Source organism: Nomascus leucogenys, chromosome 3 (genome assembly GCF_006542625.1).
Source record: "Nomascus leucogenys isolate Asia chromosome 3, Asia_NLE_v1, whole genome shotgun sequence".
NCBI classification, from domain to species: Eukaryota; Metazoa; Chordata; class Mammalia; order Primates; family Hylobatidae; genus Nomascus; species Nomascus leucogenys.
Genome location: NC_044383.1, coordinates 1568986 through 1591098, shown reverse-complemented (window position 1 = coordinate 1591098; position 22113 = coordinate 1568986). Strand labels below are relative to the sequence as shown.

Sequence of the window (22113 nt, the reverse complement as noted above, 5' to 3'; positions counted from 1 at the left end):
GTCTCCCTGTTGTCCATGCTGGTCTTGAACTCCTGGGCTCAAGTGATCTGCCCGCCTCGATCTCCCAAAGTGTTGGGATTCCAGGTGTGAGCCATGGCGCCTGCTGTGTTTCTCTTTTCCTCTTCACTCCTCTTCATGGTGAGGCCATCCTGGATCACCCGGAGTTCCTCCCTCCCCATCCTGGCTGCAGGGATGAGTGCAGGCTCAGGAACCAGGGACTGCGTGGGGAGAGGGCTGGAGCCCGTGTCCTCTGACAGCCAGGCCACGGCATCCTGGAGCAGCTGTGGAGAGCCCGTCTGTCCCTTTCCTCTGGTTTTAGAGCTCTCCGCCATCGTAACTCACCCTGGATCATTAGGGTATTAGAAATAGTTAAGAAAACCAGGTGCTTGAAGAGCTGTTTTGTATCAGCTTTACTTGGCTGGTCCTATAAAAGGCTTTTCCTTTGGGAGCCCAAGGTTGGGTGGATTGCTTGAATCCAAGAGTTCCAGACCAGCCTGGGCATCATGGCAAGACCCCATGTCTCCAAAAAAAAAAAAAATACAAAAATTAGCGAGTTACGGTGGCACGTTCCTGAGGTTCCAGCTACTTGGGAGATTGTGGTGGGAGGACTACTTGAGCCCAGGAGACAGGTTGCAGTGAGCTGAGATCACACCACTGCACTCCAGCCTGGGTGACAGAGCAAGATCCTCTCTCAAAAACACAAAAGGCTTTTCCTGGATGGGAAGCTTCGTAATAGTTTATTTCTTAATGTGGCTGTGTTTTGTTCCCTCTGCTGGTCAATGTCATAGGCCGTTTGCATTTTACTTTTTAATTTTCTTCTTTTTGAGTCTCACTCTGTCACCCAGGCTGGAGTACAGCGGCGTGATGTGGGCTATCTGCAGCCTTGACCTCCCAGGCTCAAGTGATCCTCCCACCTCAGCCTCCCTAAGTGCTGGGATTACAGGCATGAGCCACTGCACCTGGCCCTTTCCGGTGTGTGTGTGTGTGTGTGTGTGTGTTATACAAATCTGCACTGTACCTTTTATCCACACATGGTTTCTAACCTGGGCTTTTCTAGGTTGGAGTCTGGTGCAGCAGAGAGAATCCAGGGGGAAACGGGGTTAGATGCTGTTGCCCCCAAAGCACTTCTTTCCTGTTTTAGTTTTTAAATGTTTTTCAGTCCTAGTCAGGATTCCAGCAAAGCATTTCTCTGATGAGAATCCCACAGGTGCCCGGGCTTTACCAGTCTGGAGGGCCAGGAGCCCGTGGACACAGGCAAGCCCGAGGGAAATGTTTTCCACCTGGACACAGAATGACGCGGAGGGCTGGGGGGAGCGGGGCCCTTTCCAGCCCTGGCTCTTCACCAGCTGGACCCTGCGGGGAGGGGGAATTCTCTGCCCCGCCCTGGGCTTCAGGCATCGGTGTTAATGATCTCCTGGGTTGTTTTCCTTAACATTTGAATTAAAATCCCAGGAGGAGGATAAGGTATTGGAAATAAGCCAGGAATTAAACTCAAGTTGAGTTTTTTGCTTTTTGAGCAATGAGATTCAAGATCTTTCCTCTTATCCTGCCGGGCCTGCATTTGATCCCAGCATGGTCCCAAAATCCATCCAAAGAGGGCGGGAAGTGCACAGACCTCGGGGTTCAGTAGGCTCTTGGGCAGTTCAGATACCGTGTGTGCAGTGGCGCTTGTGGCCCACCTGGGGACACAGAGGCTGCAGCCTTGATGCTGCTCCCCTGGGACCAGCCCGATGCCCGGGGTGGGGGGGCTTCTCTGGGCCCTCAGCTGCCCTTAGGGCCGCCCTTCCAGGTGACTCGCTACAGCTCCTGCTTCAGTGCCCTTAGCAAACATTTCCTAGACGCCTCTCCTCGTCCAGGCATCGTGGACCTCCCTGGGGCGAGTAGTCGACACAGACACAGTCCCTGCCTGCTGGAAGTGGCCAGTGGCTGAGACACAACTTCAGCCGTCATGCAAACAGGTCATCTTAGTAGTGACCACTGCCACCAACGAGTTGTCACAGTTCTGCAAGAGCTTGTGATGGGAGCTCACCAGTCTAGTAGGGAAGATCAGAGAAGGCTGCCTGGGAAAACAGTCGTGGCCGGTGCAGAGGAGGGTGCAGGAGGAGTGGGAGAAGCCAGTGTGACCCAAGGGAGCTGGGGTGCACCTGGGACTACAGCAGGCTGGGGTGCGGGTGCAGGCTCTTCCTCAGGGCAGCAGGACACCACCACATGCTGCACTCAGAGGATGGAGGTTTTGTTTTAAATTGTGGCGAAATACACATAATACACAAGTCACCATCTGAACCATTTTTAGGTGTGCAGCTCAGTGAGAGTAGGTACAATCACAGCGCTGTGCAAACACCTCTACAACTATTTCATCTTCCCAAGTGGAAACTGTACCCCACACTCAGCCCCTGGCACCCCCACTGGTCTTTGACTCCTTTAGGGGCCTCAGCTGAGTAGAATCATGGTATTTGTGTGTGTGCGCGTGTGACTGGTGTGCTTCACCCGTGTTGCATGCGTGTCAGGGTTTTTCCTTCCTTAAAGGCTGAATCCTACTCCATGGAAGGGATGTGCATTTTGCTGACTCATCATCCGCGGATGGACACTGGGTTGTTCCATGTTTTGCTCTTGCAATCATGCTGCTATGAACAGGGATGTGCAAATGCCCGTCGGAGATTCTGCTTTCAATTCTTTCATCTTGTTTTCCACAGTGCCTGCCTCGGTTTAGGTTCCCACCAGCCGTGCACAAGTGTTCCAGTTTCCCCACATCTTCACAACACTCCCTTTCCATTCTGTTCTGTTTTGATCCCGGCCATCCGAGCAGGTGGCTCGCTGCAGCTGGGTCTGCGTTTCCCCAGTGAGCAGGGATTCTGAGCCTGTTTCATGCTTGTTGGCTGCCTGGATGTTGGCTTCTCCCTTCTTCTTGATGTGTTTTTGGGCGTGTCTCTGTCTCCCCGGCAGATTTTAAGCTCCTCTAGGAGAAGGTCTGAGGCTGACTTAGCACCGCACCACCCTCCACCCGCACCTGGCACAGGTGGGTGCTCAGGAGAGAGAGCTTCCCTAATTAGTGAAGGGCACATGTGGCTGTGCTGAGGCCCTTGTGTCTTCCTGCCCTCAAGGAGAGCCCGGAGTGTGAGCTGAGGTGTCGAGAGGGAAGTGTACTGAGGTCTGCAGTTCACTTGGAAGTGAATACAAAAGTATGATATGTGTTTATAATTCTTTTTTTCAAAAATATACTTTAGCTGCACACGCTGGCTCATGCCTATAATCCCACCACTTTGGGAAACCGAGGCAGGAACATCTCTTGAGCTCAGGAGTTCCAGACAAGCTTGGGCAATATAGTAAGACCCCATCTTTACAAAACATCTGGAAAAAAAATTAGCTGGGCGTGGTGGCACATGCCTGCAGTCCCAACTACTCAGGAGGCTGAGGTGGGAGGATCACTTGAGCCAGGGAGGTAGAGGTTGCAGTAAGCTGAGATTGCATCACTGCACTCCAGTCTGAGTGACAGAGCAAGATCTTGTCTTAAAAAAAATACACACACACACACACTCTTTACATTCAGTTTAAGGTAAAATTTATACACAATGAAATGCATGGATCTTGAGTGAGTTTTGATAAATTCACACACCTGTGTAACCCACACCTGGCAGATATTACAGAACATAGCCATCAGCCTAGAAGGTTCCTGACACCCCCAGCCACCAGGCTCCCACCACAGATGCATTCAGCCACTCTCTGACTTCACCTAAATAAAACTGTCGAGGGGCTGGGCGCGGTGGCTCATGCCTGTAATCTCAGCACTCTGGGAGGCCGAGGCGGGCAGATCACGAGGTCAGGAGATCAAGGCCATCCTGGCTAACACGGTGAAACCCCGTCTCTACTAAAAATACAAAAAAATTAGCCGGGCGTGGTGGCAGGCGCCTGTAGTCCCAGCTGCTGGGGAGGCTGAGGCAGGAGAATGGCGTGAACCTGGGAGGCGGAGCTTGCAGTGAGCTGAGATCGTGCCACTGCACTCCAGCCTGGGTGACAGAGCAAGATTCCGTCTCAAAAAGAAGAAAAAAAAAAAACCGTCCAGGGCGTCCACTTTGCGCCTGGCTTTCTGTTCTCAGCATCGTGTCTTGGGTCTTCCATTTGTGTGTGTCCAGCTCGCCCCTCCTCACCGCCTCGTGCTGTTCCACTGTGCGCATCCACCACGGCTTATTTATCCATTCTCCTAGTTTAGGCTCTTTTAAACCAAGCTGTCATGAACATTTTTTTTTAAGTTTTAAAATAATTTTAGATTTACAAAAAAAGTTGCAAAAACAGAACAGAGTTCTGTATACTCCTCACCCAGGTTCTCCTAAGGTTTTTTCAACCTAAGAGGAAGAAGCTGAGGCAAAATTAACCCAAGTAGGGAGTTATTTGGGCCAAGCTTGAGGAACTTGCCGCTCGGGAACACTGATTAAAGTTGCTCTTAATACACACTGCGATTAGCAGCAGTTACAACTGGACTTTTTTTTAGTTGGGGTCTTGCTCTGTTGTCCAGGCTGGAGTGCGGAGGCATAATCAGAGCTCATTGCAACCTTGTACTCCTGGGCTCAAGCAATTGTCCTGCCCCAGCCCTCCTGAGTCACTGGGACTACAGGTGCCACCACACCCAGCTATTTAAAAACATTTTTTTGTGTGTGGAGACAGGGTCTCACTATGTTGCCCAGGCTAGTCTTGAACTCCTGGCCTCCAGCAATCCCCCTGAAGTGCTGGAGTTACAGCCATAAGCCACTGCACCCAGCCACAAGCAGGTTTTTAAAGGTAAAAAGGCGGCGTGGGGAGTGGACTGATATAAAGTTGTTTGTCAGAAATTCTCCTTGGTTTGCAGAGATAACATTGATTGGCACTGGCTATCCACAGCTAAGCTACAGGCCATGGGTTATAGTGCCTGGTGCAGCATTACTGGGTTAATTGATAGTTACTGTGGCAATAGCAGTTTCAGACAGGAATGCATAGCTCAGAGTGGGGGAGTAGGGCATGACTGCTGCCTCATTTTAATGTGGCTCTGGGCCTGATCGTTAAAAGGACCTGCATACTTCAGATAAAAGTTCTTTTTCTTTCCCAGCCAGCATCTCGTACAGCCACAGTGCATTTGCCAAAACCAGGACACCAACATTGGTACAACACCATCACCCAAGCCACACACCTGTCCCCAATCCCACAAGTTCCGGTGGCCACCCTCCTCCTGACCCAGGGTCCCCGCCCCCCGGGAGCTGGTGGTGTACGGAGCTGCGTGTCCCCCACCCTCCGGCCTGGCCCCCCGCAAGCTGGCGGTGTACGGAGCTGTGTGTCCCCCCAACCCCCCAGCCCGCCACGAGCTTTCGGTGCACAGAACTGTGTGTTCCCCACCCCCTGCAAGCTGACGGTGCATGGAGCTGGGGTGCACTGAGCTGTGTGTGTCTCTTCGGGCTGCCCCGGCTGTGGCGCCGCCTGTGTCTCTCCTTGTATTGTGTGGCCTTGGTCCTTCTGAAGACTTCTCGTCGGTTATTTCATAAAAAGTCCCCAGTGTGGGTTTAGCTGGGGTTCTCTCGTGACAGGAACGAGGTCGTGCATTTTGGTAGGAAGAGCATGGATGTTGCATCCCCTGCACGGAGCACAGCAGGTGTGATGTTGAGGGCGATGCTGCTGGACCACGGGGCTGAGGTTGTGTCTGCTGGTTTCTCCTCGGGCAAGGGGCTTCCTTTTGGGAAGTCCCTGTTCAGAGCTCTCCTCCGTAGTTAATGGCTCTCCGAGTGCTGCTTTGAGACTGTGCAGGGCCTGGTTCTTGTGTCTCTGCTCCTGGCCTTGGCACCGGGTGCTCTCGGGCTCCCAGGCACTGGCCTGTTGTGCTTTTCCACTCCCTGTGATTTCCCGTAAGGAAAGGCTGTTCCTTCTCCGCATTTATCTGTTTATGTCAGCAGGGACACGTGGATACTTATTCCATGGGTGAAAATCCGGTAATGACAATATTTGTTTTGTTAAACAAATCACTCCAGCTTTGAGCTTCAGGAGCTCCTGGCTGGCTGCTGTGTTCTGTTGACCAGCTCATCATGGTTTTGCGGGGTGTGTGTGTGTGTGTGTGTGTGTGTGTGTTTTGTTAAGCACTTCCTTACTTTCTGGAACCATCAGAAATTCCAGGCTTGACTCTTTTTTTTTTTTTTTTTTTTCCTGAGATGGAGTCTCGCTCTCTCGCCCAGACTAGAGTGCTCCGCCTCCCGGGTTCACGCCATTCTCCTGCCTCAGCCTCCCGAGTAGCTGGGACTACAGGCACCCGCTACCACGCCCGGCTAATTTTTTTGTATTTTTTAGTGGAGACGGGGTGAAATTAGTAGAGACGGGGTTTCACCGTGTTAGCCAGGATGGTCTCGATCTCCTGACCTCGTGATCCGCCCGCCTCGGCCTCCCAAAGTGCTGGGATTACAGGAGTGAGCCACCCTGCCCAGCCCTACGGTGGTTTTTAACAGGGAGGGAATTGGTATCAGTTCTTTTTCCTGATTTTCTTCCATAGTTGTCTGTGACGTTTGTTTTGGCTATTTTTGATATTGGGATATTTTACAAGGCTCCCAGCTTAATGAATCCCTTTTCTGTCAGCCTGGCGATGTCCACACATTTTAGTGAGGTTTTTTTTGTTTGTTTTGATGATGGAGGTTTGTGAATATTCTGAAGTTCATGGTCATATTTTGTCTCTCGGGACCTTATCTCTTTCTCTCTCTCTTTCTTCTTTTCCCTTCCTCTACCTGATTGCCAAAGGGAACTTCTCTCTTCCTTTTTGCCTCCTTTTCTCCCCGGAAGCTCTGTGTTTGGAGGACTGATGTTTTCAGTCGCATGCCTGTCTGTTTCCATCACTCTCACCTCTCTGAGCTGGGTTTGCCTCTCTGAAGAGCTCACAGCTCATTTCCTGGCCCTCACATCCTCACGCTGCCTGTTAACAGGGTCTGGATGCTTGGGTTCTCTGAGGCTCCTTTCCTGCAGTGACTGAAGTCCTGCCCAGGCACCTCTCTGGCTCACCCACGTGGAGAGCAGCTTTCTCCTTTGTGGTGGTGTCCCATGGACCCTTCATCGCTCAGCCTGGGTCCCTGTGGTTTCTGCTGGTCGCCTTTGCCACCAGAGGGCAGGAAGTAGTGGGGTGGGGAGCGGGAGGATGTGGGGCCTGGATTTGTTACTTTTTCTCTTTTTACTCAGTTACTTAGCGGTTTTTGGCACTCCCCGTCTTCATCTTCAAGTCATGCTGTGTCCGGAATTGGTGGGTTCTTGGTTTTACTGACTTCAAGAATGAAGCCACGGACCCTCACAGTGAGTGTTACAGCTCTTAAGGCAGCGTGTCTGGAGTTGTTCGTTCCTCCTGGTGGGCTCGTGGTCTCACTGGCTCAGGAGTGAAGCTGCAGACCTTCGCGGTGAGTGTTACAGCTCATAGAAGCAGTGTGGACCCAAAGAGTGAGCAGTAGCAAGATTTATTGCAAAGAGCAAAAGAACAAAGCTTCCACAGTGTGGAAGGCGACCCGAGCGGGTTGCCACTGCTGGCTCAGGCAGCCTGCTTTTATTCTCTTATCTGGCCCCACCCACGTCCTGCTGATTGGTAGAGCCGAGTGGTCTGTTTTGACAGGGTGCTGATTGGTGCGTTTACAATCCGTGAGCTAGACATACATGTTCTCCACGTCCCCATCAGATCAGTTAGATACAGAGTATGGACACAAAGGTTCTCCAAGGCCCCACCAGAGCAGCTAGATACAGAGTGTCAATTGGTGCATTCACAAACCCTGAGCTAGATTCAGAGTGCCAATTGGTGTATTTACAATCCCTGAGTTAGACATAAAGGTTTTCCAAGGCCCCACCAGAGTAGCTAGATACAGAGTGTCGATTGGTGCATTCACAGGCCCTGAGCTAGACACAGGGTGCTGATTGGTGTATTTACAATCCCTGAGCTAGACATAAAGGTTCTCTACATCTCCACCAGACTCAGGAGCCCAGCTGGCTTCACCCAGTGGATCCTGCACCGGGGCTGCAGGTGGAGCTGCCCGCCAGTCCCACTCCGTGTGCTCGCACTCCTCAGCCCTTGGGGGGTTGATGGGACTGGGTGCTGTGGAGCAGGGGGTGGCACTCATCGGGGAGGCTCGGGCCGCACAGGAGCCCATGGAGGGGGTGGGAGGCTCAGGCATGGCAGGCTGCAGGTCCGGAGCCCTGCCCCGTGGGAAGGCAGCTAAGGCCTGGTGAGAAATCAAGCAAAGTGCCGGTGGGCTGGCACTGCTGGGGGACCCAGTACACCCTCTGCAGCCGCTGGCCTGGGTGCTAAGCCCCTCATTGCCCAGGGCCGGCAGGGCCGGCCGGCTGCTCTGAGTGAGGGGCCCGCCAAGCCCACGCCCACCCGGAACTCCAGCTGGCCCGCAAGCGCCGCGCGCAGCCCTGGTTCCCACTCACGCCTCTCCCTCCACACCTCCCTGCAAGCTGAGGGAGCCGGCTCCCACCTTGGCCAGCCCAGAAAGGGGCTCCCACAGTGTAGCGGTGGGCTGAAGGGCTCCTCAAGTGCCGCCAAAGTGGGAGCCCAGGCAGAGGAGGCGCCGAGAGCAAGCGAGGGCTGTGAGGACTGCCAGCACGCTGTCACCTCTCAATGCCAAGGGTGTAGTTTGGGGAAGGGTTTTTTGAGGTTGTAAAATTATTTTACATAATTGAGGAAGGAGATTTGGGGGGGTTGATTATTGTAACAGCCTACATTAGCTTCCAACCTGATCATTCTTGTACAAGGCACATTTTTTCATTTCTTGTGGAGAACCTTCTAGGGGTAGAACCACTGGGTTGTAAGGTAGGTGTGCATTTTGATTTATAAGGAAAACAAAACACCACATGCACCATTTTGGATGAAAGTTGTTCTGCATCCTTGTTAACATCTGGCACGTTGGTCTTGTTAATTCCAGCCGTTCTGGTGGGTAGGTACCTGCCTGTCTTTGTGGGTTTAATGACCATTTCTCTGACTGCTCATGACTTTGGGGGCTTCTTTACATCTGTTGGACATTTGTACACCTACTTTTGTGAAGTGCCTGTTGGATTCTTTTGCCTGTTTTTTAAATTAGGTTGTTTATCTTTGGACTTTATTTTTACTTTTTTTCTTTTTTCTTTTTGAGACGTGGTCTCCCTCCGTTGCTCAGGCTGGAGTGCAATGGCACCATCTCAGCCCACCATAGCCTTGACCTCCTGGGCTCAAGCCATCCATCCTCCCACCTCAGCCTCCTGAGTAGCAGGAGACCACAGGCATCAGCAACCACACCCGGCTCATTTTTATATTTTTTTGTAGAGATGGCATTTCGCCACATTGCCCAGGTTGGTCTCAAACTCTTGAGTTCAAAGTGATCCACCCACCTCAGCCTCCTAAATTGCTGGGATTACAGGTGTGAGCCACCATGCTTGGCCAGCAGTTATTTTTCTAAAAGCATATTTAAAACATTATCCCAGCCAGGTGCGGTGGCTCACACCTGTAATCCCAGCACTTTGGGAGGCAGAGGCAGGAGGATCATTTGAGTCCAGAAGTTTGAAACCAGCCTGGGCAACATAGTGAGACCTTGTTTCTACAAAAAATAAAACCACAATTAGCCAGGCATGGTGGTGCATGCCTGTAGTCCCAGCTACTCAGGAGGCTGAGGGGCAGAGAACCACCTGAGCCTGGGAGGGTGAGGCTGCAGTGAGCTGAGATTGTGCCACTACACTCCAGCCTGGGTGACAGAGTGAGAACCTGTCTCAACAACACAACAAAAGCACGATTCCATTGTTGTGTGGCTTCCATTGTCCGCATAAGAAGTCAGCTGTTAGTCTAAATGTCCTTCATTTGACCTTGAGCTTTTCCCTTGACACATTTTGTTATTTTGTCTTTGTCTTTGTCCTTCCTGCTCCTTCTCCTCCTTGAGTTTTCTGATGTAGATCTAGATTTTGACTTATTTTGAATCTTCAGATTGTTGTCTTTCATCAATTCTGGAGAATTCTGTCATTATATCTTCAACTTTTGCATCTGCCAAGTTTTCCCCTTCATTTCTCCTTCTGAGAGACCTACTCATTCTATCCTTTATCTCTTGTAGCTTCTTCTCTGGATTCTGCCTCTTTATTTCTTTGTGCTTAATTCCAGGTAATTTGTTCTGAATTATCTTCAGAGCATCCGTCCTCTCATCTATTGTCCAATCTGCTACCAAAAGCATCCATTGTGCCTTTCGTTTTAATTATTACATTTGTTATTTCTAAGAATGTTCTTTTTATTCAAATTTGGCATATCACCTTTTATAGTTTTCTACTCCATGAAGTTATTTTCAAGCTTGTAACTTATTTCTTCAAAGAAATAGAAAATGTTTATGCAGTGGGGAGTAAGGGTATATGGGAATTCTGTGCACTTTCCGCTAACTTTGCTGTGAACCTAAAACTACTCTAAAAAGTCTAGTTTTAAAAATAGAATTGTTTTGTGAACTGTATTTGTCAATTCTAATGTTCAAAAAGTCTGGGTCTTTTAATTATTTGTATCCTGGCTCTTCCTCATGTGCCTTGTTTCCTGGTTTCCTGGTTCTCACTGGCTGCATGTTAGGACATGTTTGCGGGGTTTCTCTGAGACCTGGGATCAATGTGCCTCCTCCAGAGAGGGTCACAGTTGCTCCTACCGGGCAGGCTGGAGGCTGTCAAGTTGGGAACACTTCAAACCCTGGTTTCAGTCTGGAGTCTCTTGGTCTGCTGAGGTCATCTGCTGATCAGTCTCTGTCACCACCCTCAAAGTTGGGGTTTCTCCTTCCTTTTCCTTTTCTGCTGCTGCCCACCAAGGCAGGCTTCTCTGCAGTCCTGTGGAATTGGTGTGAGGCAGAGTGTGGGTCGTATAGTTCTGTCTCCTCTTACCCTAAAGGTTTGCTGCCTACCAAAGCAGGTTTCTCTGCAGTCCTGTGGAATTGGGGTGAGGCAGAGTGTGGGTCGTATCGTTCTGTTTCCTCTTACCCTAAGGGTTTGCTGCCTACCAAGGCAGGCTTCTCTGCAGTCCTATGGAATTGGGGTGAGGCAGAGTGTGGGTCGTATAGTTCTGTTTCCTCTTACCCTAAAGGTTTGAACAGGGGAGACTGTCCTGTGGAACCCCACACCGAAGCAGACACAGGCTTTGTCTCTCATCTCCCTCATCCCCACAAGGTGGTGGAACACAGGTGCAGGCTGGGTGCTGGTGAATGCCCTCAGGTGAATGCTGCTTTGGTTCTTCAGTAACCTGCTCGTGTCTCTCGGTCTACGTGGTCCCATGGGATGTGGCCTCTCAGCACTTTTGTTACCTTAGGTGGGAGGTGAGTTCTGACCCCAGCCAACCCTAACCTAACCCTAGTTCTGACCTCACCTTGCTCACCATTACCTGAGAGCTCTTCCAGTCCTCGTTGTTTCCATGGATTGAAGAGGGTTTGGTGCTGTTGGAGGAGTGGAGCAGTGAGAACAAAATGCCGGCCACTGCAGGCACGGTGGCTCACGCCTGTAATCCCAGCACTTCGGGAGGCCAAGGCGGGCAGATCATAAGGTCAGGAGATTGAGACCATCCTGGCTAACACGGTGAAATGCTGTCTCTACTAAAAATACAAAAAAATTAGCCAGGTGTGGTGGCGGGCGCCTGTAGTCCCAGCTACTTGGGGGGCTGAGGCAGGAAAATGGCATGAACCCTGGAGGCGGAGCTTGCAGTGAGCCAAGATTGCGCCACTGCACTCCAGCCTGGGCAACAGAGCGAGACTCTGTCTCAAAAAAAAAAAAAAATGCTGGCCACTGAAAGCAGGGCTGTGAGCGTGGGGCCACCACGTCAGTTTTCAGCTCATTTCTGGAATGGCCAAGGATGGACCAGGGGAACTTTGCATGAACTTCGAAGAGGACATGGAATGAGGCCTCTGCATATAACTTCCCTTCCCAGTGTCTGTGTAAACTGTGGCTCAGAGGAGCTGGCAGGCTCAGGGAAGGTTCTGTGAATGTAAGGGGCATGCCTGGAAAAGGCCTGAGTACCCTCCTTTTTTTTCCCCAATAACTTCGATTTACCAAGAATTTTTAAAACAGGCGTGTATAGGAAAACCACCAAGAAGCTTCCTCTGTGAAGAAGCTCAGAGAAGAACTTCTTGGTTCGTGTTTCTCGTATCACTCACCTGCAGGGATGCAGGCCAACATGGGAGGCTCTGCCAGAGGTTAGGGGCTAGCTTGGCAGATATAGGGGAAGACAAGGTATGGTACAGGTGGGGTGTGTATGAGTCTAGGCCAGAACCACCCCTGGGTAGCCCACCCTATGGACCAGTCTCTGCTAGGGCTGATGCCAAGAGCTAGGTCAAGAGTCAGACAGAGGCAAGATTAGTACCATAGATTAAGGGAGGAGGGGGTCACCACCAGGTTTCAGACCAGGCTAACAGATAAGACTAAGGTGTGGTCAGTGAGCTGAAGTCAGGAATAGAGAGAAGCAGCACCACGGACAGCACCAAGGCTCTTCCCCTGGGCTCCGGGACAGCTGCCCACTTCACAGAGGCAGTTCCAGCTTCCTGAGCCAGCCCTGGCACTGAGGCCTGGGGATGGGGAGAGTCCTGCACCCCTACACCGAGGACCCTCCGCTTGGGGATGGGAGTGAGAGGATCCGTGGGAGAGTCCTGCACTCCTACACCGAGGACCCTCCACTTGGGGATAGGGAGAGTCCTGCACTCCTACACCGAGGACCCTCCGCTTGGGGATAGGGAGAGTCCTGCACTCCTACACCGAGGACCCTCCACTTGGGGATAGGGAGAGTCCTGCACTCCTACACCGAGGACCCTCCACTTGGGGATAGGGAGAGTCCTGCACTCCTACACCGAGGACCCTCCGCTTGGGGATGGGGAGAGTCCTGCACTCCTACACTGAGGACCCTCCAGTGCACTTGGAGGGTGTTGGATGCCTTGGGGGCTCAGGGGGCGCAGATTTCTTAGGGCTGCTGGGGTTGGTTTTGTTCTTTTTCTCTCTCCAGGGGCCTGAGCAGTGATTCTAAAGTTGGACTCTTAACTGGGAGGTGCACAGCAGATTCTTTCCTCAACAGGAGTAGTGCCTTTCTCTGGGAGGCAGAAAACAAATTGCTATCAATAGAACTCTTCTCAAGACCTTTACAAATAAACCCCAGAAAGACTGAAGCAGATTTCAAATAAGTTGTCCAAGTATCAATGACAAACATGTCCTCTGCGATGACATGCAGAGTTCACGCAGGCAGGTCACGTTGGCCACCAGCATTGATCAGTACTTTGTCTTGAAAACAGTGGCTAAGAGCACATGATTTGAGAATGGCATAAGAAAATTAAAATGCAACGTCTTTTTTTCTTCAATGTTTGGAAAGAAATTAAAACTGAGCAGGTCTTGCCAAGAAGCCCGCAGGCCATGATGAAATGGGATTGGGAAGCAGGAGTGAAGGAGAGAGGCAAAGGATGGATGTGTGTGCGCAGCTTGCCCACCGGCAAGCGGGGTTTGAGCCATATCAGCTGGCATGTGCCTCGGTCTTAATTAATGCCTGCTCTCACTTCACTGTCTTTTTATCCCGACATCTTAATATTCTATCTGAACTTGGTCAACAGGAGACTAATGAGCTGCCCCATGGTGTCCTGTCTCAACCACTCTCTCACCCTTGCCTCCCCCGGGATTTGTGTCCCACTGTGCCATTGGATGACCTGGGGGTGCAGGGATCCCAGTAATTAGCCTTCTCCCCATGGGGTTCCTGGGCTTCTGCCCCCTTCCTGCCTCAAGTCTTATTCAGATACTCTGAAGAGGAATTCCAGCTGTCATTTTCCCTGGAGCTCCCCACAGTGCATGCAGATGGTCCAGAATGAGTTTCCTTCGAAGTGCTGTGAACGTGACTCCACCTGGGGACACTGGAGCCCGCCTGGGGACAGGTGCTGCCCTTGCCTGTCCATTTCTAGCCAGCATTGCCTGCTTGTTTGTGGTCAGTTCGTGTTTGTCTTTTTAAAAGTTTGGCTCAGAAGTTGGAAAATCTGGATGAGTCTAGCCTCATTCCTGGTGAGCGGTGGGACCCTGGGCACCTTCTCTCACCCTCACACTTGGTTTCTCCACCAACAGTGAGGGCGCCTCTCAGCACATCGCCACCGGGCTGTAAAGCTTGTCCATGGCCTGTGGAGGTGATGGGTGCAGCTCATCCCCAGCGTCTCTGCTGCTCACTGTTGTCCACGTTTAACTGGCTTAATCGCAAGCTGCGAGCATGTCCTCTGCCTATTTTGCATGCAGAGAAATCCCTGGAAACCCAAATACCCACTAACCCCATCCAGGTCTCAGGGTCCCATCTTTTCCTACAGGGCCCTGACTTTGGTGCCGGAGACCAGTCGAGGCCATGTGTTCCGTCCCCTTTGTGGCTCTGCTGCCCTTAGAGTTCCTGCACCTGGTGTTCAGCGGCCACGGGACACTAGGGCCTCCTTATCTGCCACCACGAGGGCCTTCGGACTTGGGCAGTGTGCGCTGGGTTGAAAGCGAGGCAGACCATGCCTGTCATTTTCTTTTTGTGAGGCCACCGAAGCTGCCAGCAGAAGCCCTCTGAAGTCCTCACAGCTGCACTGAGCCACGGGAGCCAAGTGGTCCCCACCTCCCATGTGTACTTTTACCACCAGTGAGGCTGCTGAATGCCAGAGGCATCGCCACCCACACCCACTGCAGGAGGGCTCTCACCTGGCCTGATGGTGACTGATCCATTTCCAGAATACCAGGCACCTGGGGGTCCAGCTCCCACCCAGAGGTCCAGATCCCATCCAGGGGTCAGAGGTCCAGGTCCTGCCCTGGGGTCTGGATTCTACCCTGGGTTCTAGATCCTACCCAGGGGTCTAGAATCCCACCCTGGGGGTGGCTCTCAGCCTATATCCCACCAGTGATCATCCCAAGCGGAGCTGAGACAAGGACCTGTGTGTAGCATGTGGTATTTTAGGAAGGACTCCAGGGAAAGGAATGGGGGCTGGGAAGAGTGAACCAGGGAGGGAGGAAGGCCAGCCCCAGAGGCTGTGCTGGCTGCTGGCCACTGCTGTGGCAGCATCTGGGTGCAACCCCCGGGACCCTCAAAAGAGCTGGAGAATGAGCCTCACTGTTGTCCACCCCAGGAGGGAAGAGGCGTGCGCTGACTTCCTGGCTTCAGACCCGCTGGCTGGACGTGCATTGGGTGTGAACTCCTTGCACACCAGCCTTTGCGTGCATGAAAGAGGCCTCGTGTCCTGTGGTGCCAGGAAGCCCAGAGCCCAGCGTGGGCAGGAGCACGCCGCTGACCCCCTTGCCACTGTATCGCCCTCAGAGGCTGGTTGCACAGGAAGGATAAACGTGGGACGCTCACAGGACACACGCTGCCCCGCCGGTTAGTGTCAGGACTGCATGAGATGCAGCACAGAGTGCGTTTAGAAGGGCCCCGGCATGTGGCACAGGCCCCACGAGGCTGGCGATTCCTGTCGTCACCTGAGCAGCCCTGCACGTGTGTGTTTTCCACTCGGCTTTCTTCTCGTCCCTGTGCGGGTATCTCTGCCCTTTCGAGTACAGCAGGGGTGTCGACCCCTTGGTGCTGGGTGCTCAGGGCTGAAACGAAGGCAGCTGGGTCCCGTGTCAACCCCAGTGAGAGGGACGCTGTCTCCAGTGCCGTCCTGGACAGTGCCTCCCTCCCTCAACCCAGCATGAAAGCAATGTGTTCTCTGCAGTGGTTTTGGATCAGATACGCTAATAACGCACATAATGGCGCTGCGTCCACACTTGCACACTGGTGCGTACGAAGTGGAGAGAGGGTTTGGGTGACACTCAAACAGGAGGGTCTGCAGTCAGGGCCGCATCCTGGGGCTGGGCGGGGCCAGATCCTCAGCCCCAGACGACTCAAGTCCAAGTGCTGCCTGCCACGTCCTTCCCTCAGTTAAGGGACTGGCTTGGTGTCTGGTGTTTGGGGCTGCTCAGTGGTGGGAGTGAGTCTCAGATCCTGTGACAGCCACCAACCTGTGGGAACAAGGCTGAGGTCAAGGCCTTGGGGCCCAATTTATTCCCATGGATTCGGCAGCGACTTTGGAACGAGGCTGCTTTCATCTGCTGATGGATTCGTTTGGCACCCATGGGTGGAAATACAAAGTGAGGGCCTCAGAGCTGATCTCTGATGTGGTTTGTGGTTCACAGGGCTCTGGAGGTAGCCCCTGCTGCAGCCCGAATCAGCTCCGTAGACCAGGCACAGGTGTAGCCAGGCCCCAGGGGTGCAGGGTGACGGCCTCCATCGGGAAGACGTAGCGAGGCTTTTGCTCAACTTCCCTGCAGGTGGGAGGAGGAGCCTGTCCTCCCCGCAACCTTTCTCCGGAGGGTCCTGTGTGCTGACCCCATCTGCTGCTTGAGCAGAGAACCCTCCTCCCCAGAGGCCGCTCCCCTGGGCACACAGGTGGTGAACTTCAGCAATGACTCATTTGCCGTGTGCAGCTGGTGAAGATGCTTCTTAGTATTTTTATGTGTCATTCTGGCTACACGTGTGCGAGGATCAAAAAAGTCAGTTACCCAAAGCAGTGGGGAGGGGACGCACCAGGCTGTTGGAAAATCACAGGTTGTCTTGATGGGTGCTGCATCCAGATGCTTCATGACAGACGAGGGGGTCATGTCTTGATAAATCCACCATACGTTCAAACGATCAAAAATGCATGAAGTACCCCAGTAAACCCATCATAAGGTCGAAGCCTTGTAAGTTGGCACCGTCTGTGCTTCTGGTTCAGGATTCCGGAAGGAGCTTCTTGTGCGGCTCCTTGGTTATCCTTCGCGTCACGCCCACGTGAGCCTGGCTGCCTGGCTCTGGCTTCACGCCACCGAGGACTGTCCCAGGGCCACAAGCCCCAGCTGCAGTGGTTGGAGCTGTTGGATGCCCGGCTTGTGTCTGTCTGACTCTGAACAGCTGTTCATGCGGATGACAAAAGGGACCCAGGATGCTGTCTCTTGTGCATTTTCAGCTGCCACGTCCCTAAAAGAATGTTCTGTGGCTTTCGCTAAGCTTCCTGCAGATGGAGAGGAGGAGCCTTTCCTCCCACGGAGCTTCCTTCGGACAGCCTCTGGGTGCCGTCCCCACCTGCTGCTGGTGCCACGTCCGCCATGGGGCATCATGATGAAGCAGCTTTGGGAGCCTGGACCCTGTGCCTGCCAGGAGATGCTGTGCACTGGCCACAGGATTGTGCATTTGAAGCCTTTGATATGAGTCAATATTTTCCATTTTATTGGAGATGAAAGTGCAAGAGATTGACTTGTTCAAGTCAGGGTGAAAACGCCCATGTTTGTGTATTTCTAACTTAACAGAGCCTGGCGTGGTGACCACAGCAAGGATGACCCAGCCGCCCTGTGCAGGAGGAGGCCGGGCTCAGCCCTGAGGCTCTGTCCCTTTCTGGGGCTCTTGGGCCTCCACCGTCCTGATGTCGGGGTGCCGAGGTCGACCCCTCAGGGCATGCAGCCTCCAGCCAGTCTTCAGAGATATGCCAGAGCGGCCTCGGAGGATCGCAGCAGCCACTTAAAGGGGTGCTTGTGGCGAGGGCCCCACCCACCTGCAGGAATGAGGCAGGCAAGAAATTGTCCCCAGGGAGGGGGCCGGTGCCAGGGCATCCCAGCTCCACCCTACCTGTCCCTTGTTACTGGCCTTGCCAATTCACAGGTGTTCAAATTCCTAGATAAAAGCTGACTTTACTTTGGAGAACCAGAGGAACTGAGAGAGAAGAGGGAGGAGGGAGAGGGGGGAGGATGGGGAGTGTTCGATCTGGGTTGCTGGAAAGGACAGGGGAGAGTGGAGCCGTGAGCCCTGAAGCCACAGCTGCTGGGGTGGGCAGGCCACGCTGTCCCCGGGAGCCAGGGGCTGTATCTTCATGCCCTCTTGGGAACAGGAAGAGGAGACAAAATGTTGCTGAAGGCGGCTGCTGCGAAGACCCTGGCATAGAGCTTGGACCCTTGATGCACTGCGCCCTGCGACGCTGGATGAAATAAAGCCACCTCAGCACCAAGAGGGCAGAAACCTGTTTCCACTAACTCTGGGTAGGGGAAGGTTTCAGGGAGACTTTGAAGAGCCAGGTCTTTGCCTCCCCCAAGTTTGAGGCTGGAAATAACACAATCCTGTGACTGCGAATCCCCCGGCCGGGAGGTGATGATGAGATGGGGGCCGGGCAGGTTCTGGGAGTGGGGGGCGGGGCAGTCACAGGGGCAGGCACAGGCAGGCTCTGAAGAGACAGGGAGAGAATAATATGGCTATTCTAGCAGATGCAGAGAAAGCGCTTGATGACTTGCAGCACCCATTCACAATTTAAAAAAATGGACACTTAGCGAATTTGGAATACAGACGAAGTCTTTAACCTGAGGAAGGGAACCTACCAAAATCCTGCAATGACCCTGGTGCGTGTTTCTGCAAGACAGGAATGAGAGAGGGGTGCAAGCTATCTTGCACGAATGAATTTGCCTCTCCTGAATGACTAATGATGTTTCGTGTCATGGAAACCGTACCTAGCACAAAAAGGTAGGAAAATAATGTAAAAGTATAAAGATTGGAAAGAAACAAAAATATCATTCACAAATGATTTTCTACATAGAAAATACAAGAGAATGGCCAGGCGCAGTGGCTCACGCCTGTAATCCCAGCACTTTGGGAGGCTGAGGCAGATGGATCACTTGAGGTCAGGAGTTTGAGATCAGCTCGGCCAACATGGTGAAACTCCGTCTCCACTAAAAACACAAAAATTAGCTGAGCATGGTGGTGGGTGCCTGTAATCCCAGCTACTTGGGAGGCTGAGGCAGGAGAATCGCTTGAACCAGGAGGGGTGGGGGGAGGCTGCAGCAGGCCAAGATCGCACCACTGCACTCCAGCCTAAGCAACAGAGTGAGACTCCATCTCAAGAAAAAACAATACAAGAGAATATAGAAACAAACTCTTAGGACTAATAGATTTCGGCAAGCTGCTAGTATAAAGTAAATATGAAGTGAGTAACACTCCTGAGCGCCACCTTCTTGCTAGTTATGGTGAGGAAAGGATCAATAGCACACACAAACACCTGCTGTGATGGCGCACACATGTTAGGTGCCAAGGAGTAAATGTACCACACGTTGTGCAAAACCTTTTGGGGAAAAGCTATATAACTTCGCTGAAGACATAAAAGAAGTCCTAAATAAATGGAGAACTATCCTACATTCACAGGCAAGATTCAATGTCAAAGAGATGTCATTTCTCTCCCGGTTAATCTATAAACTCATTATAATTCCAATCAAAATTGAAACCAGTTTTTATTGAGCTTGGCAAGTTGACATAGAAAGGCCAAATTTGAAGATTATATCACTAGAGGCACATTGGGGCAGAGCTTGACAGAGACCATCAAAGAGAACTTAGGGTCCCCCAAAATGGAGCAGAATTGCCACCTAAGCTGGCATTGTCAGGTCAGCGGTAGCACCGGGCTCTCGACGAGGAAGGGTGCATGCTTGGCTTTCCACACGGAGAAGACCCAAGGGTGAAAAGCTAAAACACCTTTAGGAGGAAACCTGGGGAGATGTTTTCATGTATGAGACACACATTTCTTAAGAAACAAAAACGTAAAACAGGAAAATGTGGGTAAAACGGTTCAATTGAAAGTTTCTGGAGAATAGAAGGCAACATAAAAATTGCAAAGACTAGCCAAGGCTTCACCAACACTGGACTCCTATCCAGATCGTAGAACAGCCTCCTTCAAAGCCACGGGTGATGAGCCACAGAGGGAAAGGGGGGCTGGGCGAGCCCAGATGAAGAAGCCTGGGAGCCATGGATGATGACACCACAAAGACACAGTGGAAGAGGGGCCAGGCGAGCCCAGATGAAGAAACCTGGGCAGCCAGTGAGTGGCTGATCATTAGTACTCAGGAAATGCACATTAAATTCAACAGGGAGAAATCCTCTCCACCCCTCAGACTGCCCATCAGGCTTGGGAGGTGTCAGGAGATGGGCGCTCATCCTGGTCGCTGCTTTGGGTAGCAGCTTGCAGTGCTGAAACAGTCGAAGATGGCTGTCCCTCAGCCCCGCCACCCTCCCATTCAAGCGCCTGCTCTGAAAGCTCCTGAGCAGATGGGCCTGAGATGCAGACGGGTGCTCGTGGCAGCACCATTTACAAAGATGCGAAAACAGACCCCGTCTAACTCCCCGTCAGCCAGGAGGAGGTGGGAAACCAACACAGTGCATGGCTATTTCATACGCGGGGATACAGTGAAGATGGACGAAGATCGACACACGCCAGTGCGGATAGCCCTCAAGGACATGATGAGTGAAAAAAGAAAATTGCAAAAGGATATGTAGGGTATGATGCCAATTATCCTGTTTCTCCAAAACACAAAAAGCAATGATGAATTCATAGTCGCGTAGTAAAAATACAAAGCCATGCATGGGAATAAAACAACAGGTCTCAGTCATGAGACAGAGGGACCGAGGATGGGGCCCCCGGGGGCAGTCCTGGCAGGATTCGTGGTGGTGGAGGAGGAGGTGGCTTTGCATGACAGGAGCTGGGTCCAACAGCTGTGTGCCTGTCTGGGAGGGGAGGAGAAAGGGAAGGCAGCCATGTTCTTGCTTGGATAATAACTGGTGAATGGCTGTGTCAGGACCTGCAATATAATAGAAGGAAGAGTGAAGTTTGGGGCAGGGCAGGTTATTTTTGGACCTGCCGGGTCTGAGAGGCCCCCGAGGAATCGTATGGAGACACTGGGCCAGCAGGAGGACAGGTGGGTCTGGGAATCAGCAATGGTGCAGCAGAGCCCTGGATTTGGGTGTGATCGTGGGAGTGGCCAAGCTCCCCCAGAAAGGACAGGTGACAACTGCCCATGGGTGGGAAAGGGAAGCCAGGGGCGGGCTGTGGGATCGGACCTGGGCCTCGTGGTGCCTGGCGAGGCAGCCACATGAGACATAGAGACCCTCTGGAGGTCGCAGTTTTCTCAGACCCTGTGACACAAGTGAGGCCTGCTGTTAAAGCCTCCTTTCCTTGGAACACATCCTGGGGGAGCTGGCTCTGTCCCGGGTGCTGAGGCTCGGTTTGTGGGATCTGGAAGAATTAGGGTGGAGCTGGCAATGTGGCTGGGAGGCCCCTGCTCAAAGCTCAGCTTCCTGAGGACTAGCAAGGATGGTTTTCTTATTCATCTATTCCTATATTTTCCAAATTCTCTACAATGAGCACATTTCACTTTTACAACTAGAAAAATGGATGCTATTTAAAGAGCAGGCTGCTCCCTAAGATTGAACGCCAGCGTCAGCCCGGCCCCAGCACCCGCCCGCTTCCCGCCTCGGCCAACGTGGGATTCGGAAGGGACAGTGTCTTCCCTCTGGGCTCCGGGAGGGAACTGACCGTCTGCAAGGGGCATGTTTACTGCAGGACTCAAAAGCACATACACGCATGTGTATCCGTTTGAAAATGAAAATTTCTTTTCTGATTCTAAAAATATTGTTTCCAATTCTACAAAAAAAAAAAAGTACAATTCAGAAAGATACAAAACAAAATATCAAGTCAACTGAGATCCTATCACCTAGAGCTACGGCCACTTTGGAGCTTGGTATCTATGCTTTCAGGCTTTGTTTTCCTTGAGTGCAACACACACAGGCACACATTTTTAAAAACAGAAATAATGTGAGCATACTATACACGCTTTTTTATAGCTAGCTTTAAAAAAACAATAGGTTGTTTACATCTTTCTGTTAAGCTTGGACTGGGGACGTTTTTAAATGGCCCTATTGTATTCGGATGTATGTGCGTTTCCCATCGCTTGTTAAATCACTCCTCTGTTGTTGGACGTCTAGGATGTTTCCAATTATTCACTGTTATATTATGGACAACATTGCCATAATCATCCCTATGTGAGTTATATTTAAAGTCTTACAACAGTGCCTGGCACTTGGTAGGTGCTATAAAGTATCTGGACTAAAGTCAAATCTGTGCACACACCATCCTTGTGTTGTTTCCCCAGGATCCATTCCAGCAGGAGGACAGCTGGGCTGAGGGGGCACTGCCCACGTCAGGAAGGTTGTCCCTGTGGCCTGCCTCCGACTGAGGAGGAGCCACCCTTGGGGATGGGCGTGGACCCCGAGCCGCCAGTGTGGGAACCCTGTTTGCTTCGGGGCAACACAGGAGGGGTCTGGATCTCTGACCCACCGTCCCGGGTCTGAATCCAGCTCTGGGA

At 52.1% G+C, this 22113-nt stretch overlaps 1 protein-coding gene across 1 annotated transcript in view; it reads left to right on the top strand.

Annotated features, from left to right (window-relative positions):
* The window catches only part of JAKMIP3 (Janus kinase and microtubule interacting protein 3), a 148532-nt gene that overhangs the window by 5902 nt on the left and 120517 nt on the right, over positions 1–22113 (top strand). The window lies entirely within an intron of this gene.